A 7411-nucleotide genomic window follows, 5' to 3' on the forward strand; every position below is an offset into this window, starting at 1 on the left:
GGTCTTTTCGTAGGTTTTTCTTTCCACGGATAACCTCCCCATTTATTGGGAATTTTTTGTATTATTTCGTATTTTTTGTAAATACCCCAAACGTTTTGCGATGTTTTTTTTTCATCGTTGTCCCCACTTTTGTTTTTTTTCTGCTTTGTTTTCGACCCCCTCGAAAAGAAAAACTCTACATTTGTATTTTGTCCCCTCTGTGTTGAGCCCTGTGTGGCTAATAAAGAAACCTATCTATCTATCTATCTGTCTGTCTGTCTGTCTGTCTGTCTGTCTGTCTGTCTGTTTGTCTGTCTGTCTGTCTACTGTCTGCCTGCCTGCCTGCTTGCCTGCCTGCTTGTCTGTCTGTCTGTCTGTCTGTCTGTCTGTCTGTCTAAATATCTAGCTATATGTGTGTTCGCTTTTCACGCGAAAACAGCTGCACGAATTAGTACCATACTCGGGATGCAGGAATAATTTGATCCGAGACACAATAATATGGTTTTGATTTATTTTTTTATTAAGAATAAATAATATTGCTTTGCATATACAAGATTCACTTCTTTACTAAATGTACTTTTTCTCACTCATCTCCCTCCTCACTCTCTCTCTCTCTCTCACTCTCCGTCTTCCTTCCTCACTCTATCAATAACTTAATTTCTTTTGAATTTACAAATATCTATTTTTTGAATTTCGGAGGCGCGTTCCCTATCTAACTTTTCACTGAACTTCCTCTCTTTCTATCTCTTACTCTATCATTCTCTCTTCATTCTGTCAACCATTCTGTCCAGCGTTTACCGCGGTAGCGATTTCTGGTACCAAAAAAATATTTCAGCTACTTTCATTGTCTACAATCCTCTGTACTGGTGTATTTGTATATCCGTAAATGACCATGCCTAGAAGGAAGGTGTCAAATTTGTCTCCAGTGTCAAGGTCAACCAAAAGAATGACTCTGACGAGGGAAAGTGAGACAGCTGAAAAAAAAAAAGGGAAACACGCCAAGAAAGAAACAGACTGTGCACTACAGCAGCCAGAAAATCTGAGAATGATGAAACAAGAGTTGTGCGTCAAAAAAAAAAAAAAAAAAGAAAAGAAAAAAGCCCTCCTGAATACTGGTGCTGCCCGTGCATCTCAAAGTTCTGAACAGGGGTATGCACGCCTGACAAGGAATAGGAACTACACTGAAGAAGGAAGAGCAGTTACAACAAATCAGAGAAGCATCTTCAATGGAGCAGCTTTCAACTATGATCCAGCAGTTATTTATGCAGATGACTTTAAAGTTTGCCATTGATGCAATGATAACTGAGTGCATAGACTGTAAAGCAAGGAAGTGACCTGGAGAGACACCTGAGCTGTGCTGTTGGAAAGGTTAAACTCGCTACAGTGCCCCAACCTCCAGAGCCATTGAAGAAACAACTATCATCAACTGACCAAGATTCTAAGCACTTCCAAAACAAAATTCGACAATACAACGCTGCACTACAGATAGCATCATTTGGAGTTACAAGAGAAATAACTGAGTCAGGATTCATGCAAACTTTGAAGATCCAAGAGCAGATTTATCATCGGACAAAAATCAGGAAATAAAACCATGTTTTGCATGTGGAGGTATATACCTGAGGGAAAAGAGTCCATTAAAAAAATCGCAGTGCTTTCGTTGTGGAAATATAGGACATATGAAGAAGCACTGTACAACAAAGCATAGCCAAAGTCAAATGACTGAAATAGGTAAAAGATAAAAGAATATGTGTATATGTATGTATGTATGTATGTATGTATGTATGTATGTATGTATGGATGGATGGATGTATGGATGGATGGATGGATGGATGCATGTATGTATGTACGTATGTATGTATGTATGTATGTTTGCCTGTATGTATGTACGTATCTATGTATGTGTGTGTTTGTGCGTGTATATGTGCGTCTATGTATATACATAAAATTCATGGCATGACGCAGGGACAAAAATTACGTAATCAACTTCATTAGCTTACAGTTGTTTCTGCTATAAGAAGCAATGCACTCAGAGCTGAGTGCTTGGTCTACGCGTCAAACGCTCTTTGCTGAGGCTCTTGTATATTGAATTCTAACTACAGACCATTAGTATTGTTATGTCTAAGCAAAATCATAATACATACATACATACACACACGTATATGTATATATATATACACACACGTATATGTATATATATATACACACACATATATAAATATATATACATATATATATGTATATAGTTTTGTATGTAGACAGTGAGAGAGACACAGACAGTAAAAGGGAGGGAAATAGAGAGAGAAAGAAAGTGGGAAGAGCGGAAGATTCATATAAAATAAGGTGAATAAATATGCCGAGAAGTATATATGTATATGGAAAAAATATATGTAAATAACATGTAAAAATATAATGGTTTTAGGGGTATATAAATTAGCAGACAAATAGATACGTGCCCTTCAATTCGCATATAAGTGTATGTGGTATAAGGCAAAGCGGATAAGTTCGCATTAAGAAAAAAACAAAACCCCAGAACAAATTTATGGCACACACACACAGAGGCACACACACACACACACACACACACACACACACACACACACACACACACACACATTCACATAGACGCACATTTACACACACACATATATACTTGTGTGTTTCTGTATATATAAATATGAATATACATACACATACGTACATACATAAATACATAATATATATATATATGATATAATACAATATAATATAATATATATGTGTGTGAGTGCGTGTGTCGGTGTATGGATGTAGGAATGTGACGTATGTATGTAAATATATATGGGGTAGAACTGCGTATGTAACTATGTGTATGTCTGCATCTATGTTTGCATATATATTATTTATTTTCAAGCCGAAGCTTCACAATTTACAATTACCAGTTTCATGTTCCCATCCTGAAGCAACTGGGAAAATTGGACAACATTTCCACTTTATATAATAGACTGACTGGAAAAAAAAAGTAAGAAAATACACAAAAAAATTATTAAGAATCCCAGTGGACAAAAATGCACAACGGTTTTTTAAAGTAAGAAAAAAAAATGAATGACAGAATGATGGAACGACAAGAATAGATGGTGGAAAGAGTGTCAGAATATTGTAAGATAGAATAAAATAAATATATAAATTAATAATGATAAAAAAGCAAAACAAAAATGGACGTTAGTAATAAAAAAATAATATGGAGTTAAAAATAAAAATGGAAATAATTTAATAAGTAAATAAATAAATAAAAGAGAAGGTAAAATAATGATGACATCGTCTCAGCTGTATGCATTGTAGAAAGCTTATGCAATTGCATAAGAGAAAAAAAATACGCTCTTTCTCTTAAAGCAACTCGTGTCTATGAAACATTGTATCATCATAGAATTTGGTCAATGAAACCAAAGGCGATAGGAGTTTTAAATGAAATACTGTAAAAGTAGTGCTCACTTGAAATGGGAAATAACAATAACCCTTTCTACTAAAGGCAAAAGGCCTGCAATTTCGGAAGTGGGAATAAGTCAATTATATCAACCGCAATACTCAACTGGTACTTATTTTATCTATACCGAAAGGATGAAAGGTAAAGAAGACCTCGCCGGAATTTCAACTCAGAACGTAAAGACGGGCGAAATGCCGCAAAGCATTCTGCCCGGCGTACTAACGATTCTGTCAGCTTGCCGCTTGAATAATAATAATAATAATAATAATAATAATAATAATAATAATAATAATAATAATAATAATAATAATAATAATGATAATAATAATAATAATAATAATAATAATAGCAAGCAGTGGCTAATGCCCGGAATCAATACCAGGCAGTGGCTCTCATGGCTTCTGATCTTAATCGATTGGAAGTGTGATCATGTACATTGTTTTGTCTTGGTATAAAAAGATGGGCTACAGCAAATATTCTGCTCAATACCACAGATTTGCTTGTCAGTTGTTTGACCTTAACCAGTTGAGCATGTCCCTTGGTGGCTGACGATATGTGCATCTCTGATCATGAGCAGAAGTAGTGGGGGAGCATCACAGCCATGTGTTGAGAGAAATTCTTTGGGGTTTGGATAATTCACATTTGGAAACATGGGTGTTTTGCTCAACATCTTTAAGCAAACCTTATTCAGGGACCTTTTGAGCGGGATGTGCTACTCGACCAGAAGAAAATTCTAACTGGGCCCACCTGCGAGGTCATGTGCTGTTTATCTTGATATGAGATCACCATGTCGCGCACGTGGTTGTGATGCATGTGCCTGGTGTACCCTTATCAGACAGGTAGTCATGATGGCTATAATGGGCTTCGTGTATTTTACCCAGCGTCACTTTGATGGCATGTACCGCTCTCTCACTCAATAATAATAATGATAATAATAATAATAATGATAATGATGATGATGATGATGATGATGATGATGATAATAATAATAATAATAGTAGTAGTAGTAGTAGTAGTAGTAGTAGTAGTAGTAGTAGTAGTTGCAGCAAATGGTAATAGTGAGACATGGTTTTGGTTGCGGAAAGGAAAACTGAAGCGGGAGACAGTAAGTTTGTTAGTAACTGCATAAGATCAAGCATTTAATAAACACAAAGACAGACAAAGACCAAGTAGATTCTCAATGTATATTATGCAACTCAAAACAGGAACGCGTCACTTATATAGTAAGTGAATGTGGCATGCTGACACAGAAAGAATACAAAAAAAGACATGACGATCTTTGGAAGGGTAATCCGCTGGGAGCTATGTAGAAGGCTAGGATTTGAACATACCGATAAATGGTATGAACATGAACCTAGTAAAGTACTAGAAAGTAAGAAATACAAGATTTTGTGGGACTTTTACATTCAGACTGACAGAGTAATAGAAGCTAGAAGGCCTGATTTAGTAGTAGTAGAGGATAGAAAGTACCAGCAATTGAATTTACAGTCCCAAATGATGACAAAAATTGATATGAGCAGCATAGAAAAAATAGCAAAGTACTAGGACCTAGCTATTGATTTACAAAGACTATGGGAAGTGCGGGTAAAATGCATCCCAGTAGTCATAGGTGAATTGGGAACTATCCCTAAAGATCTGAACAAATGGATAGAGGAAATAGGCATAAAACCCAGTTTAGTGCAGAAATCAGTGTTAGTAGGGATAGCTCGGATACTTCGGAGGGTTCTTGGCATCTAAGGTTACTTGTTGTAGCCCGACAGGAAAGTTCTTGACATCTAAGGTTACTTGTAGCCCAACGTTAGGATTTTTTCTTTTCCAACACTCTAATCAGTTGAGTGTATATGAAAATAATAATTATTATTATTATCCTATCTACTATAGGCACAAGGCCTAACATTTTTGAGGAGAGGACTAGTCAATTACATCGACCCCAGTATTTCACTGGTACTTAATTTATCGACTTCGAAAAGATGAACGGCAAAGTCGACCTCGGTGGAATTTGAACTCAGAACGTACGAAATGCTGCTAAGCATTTTACCAGGCATGATAACGATTTTGCCAGCTCGTCGCCTTGATAATAATAATAATAATAATAATAATAATAATAATAATAATAATAATAATAATAATAATAATAATAATAATAATAATGATAATAATAATAAGCCTTGATGCAGTACCAGGCAGTGGCTCCATGGCTTCTCATCTTAACTGATTGGAAGTGTTATCATGTCTTGGTATAAAAGATTGGCTACAGTAAATATTCTGCCCAATACCACAGATTTGCTCGTCGGTTGCTTGACCTTAACCAGTTGAGCATGTCCCTTAGTGGCCGATGACATATGTATCTCTGATTACGAGCAGAAGTAGTGGGGGAGCATCATAGCCATGTGTTGAGAGGAATTCTTTGGGGGTTTGGATAATTCAACTTTGGAAACATGGGTGTTTTGTTCAACATCCTAAAATAACCCTTATTCAAAGACTTTTTGAGCGGGATGGGCTACTCGACCTGAAGAAAATTCTAACTGCGCCCCACCTGCAAGGTCATGCGCTGTTAATATTGATATGAGATTACCATGTCGCGCACATATGGTTGTGATGAATGTAACTGGTTCGACTAACTATAAATTTTAATCAGGTTGAAAAACTACTCTTATTTTAACTAATTGGTCACCAAGTTAGTAGTTGTTCTCTCTTTTAATGCCCCAATCTATCTTTAAATAAGTAGTACGAGATTCATTACACAAATCAAATACTGCTTCTTTTCCTAGTGGTAGTGATAAAAAATATTTTAAATATTAAAATTACATGTTGTAAAGTTTATTCGAAAATTTTCTTATAACCTGACACATTTCAGACTTTATCCGTCAACTGCGAAGCTTTTTATATTTGTCTGTTCAAGCCTTCAGTTCTGTTAATATTTAAATATTTAAGATTTTAATGCCTTCAAGTTTGGAAGTTTCTTTTTTCATCTTATATTCTTTGTTTCATATAGAAGATTGCAATAAAATGCTCTTGCAGTTGCACAATTTGAAAGTTTAACATTAGTAAATATTAATAATTAAATAGTTAAGACACAGATGGAAACATTTTTAGCTGTCGTTTATATCAAGCTGGATTGAAATAAGTCTTTCACTGCAAACATTTTTCTCTATCTCGCTTTTTTATTTTATATTTTGTTTCTCACTGCTTAATTTCGTAACTCGTTAGTTGAAAGCAAAATAACATTTTGCTTACAAGAGCACCGTTAAAATACTATTGTTCTTCGTGGCTTACACTTCATTAAACACTGTATATAAATAAGTGTATTTGTAAAACTGTAGTATCAACCGCAATGACATCATCAATTCTGAAGTGCGTGCGAAGGTCACGAGGACTCTTTTCATTTACTTTATTTTAAAAAGAAACTTCCTTTCTTCAGTTATTTCTGATATGCGAATGATACGCTTTATCGTATTATTGGTATATTCATGGTGTATATGTAAATAGACAATGCATATTATTTCAATGACAACTTCATATTGATCGTACATCATTCCATTCACATACTTTCGATGTATTTTCTGCTCTGGTATCATTTTCATTGCGATTAATTGACCGCTGTTTATCTTGCATAAGACATAACATGTTGGCGTATCTCGTATATTGTGCCACCCTGGCCAATTGATTTAGGTTGTTACTGACTATGTAACGTAAGTATCGCCTTTGTAAAACATCCGCTGGGAACATTTGTTTTGTTGAATGTCTTTTGATCTTCCATCACAGTCTTCCACTAAGGCAATACATTCGATAGTCATAACATCACATATGAAACTAGAAATTCATGCGCACACACAAAACCATACAAAGACCTCATACACACACTTATAGTACACATACAATGATAAATAATAGCATATATATATATATATATATATACACACGGTATGTATGTATATATATATATATATATATATATATATATATATATAT

The sequence above is a fragment of the Octopus bimaculoides genome, chromosome 2 (assembly GCF_001194135.2).
Source record: "Octopus bimaculoides isolate UCB-OBI-ISO-001 chromosome 2, ASM119413v2, whole genome shotgun sequence".
NCBI lineage: Eukaryota > Metazoa > Mollusca > Cephalopoda > Octopoda > Octopodidae > Octopus > Octopus bimaculoides.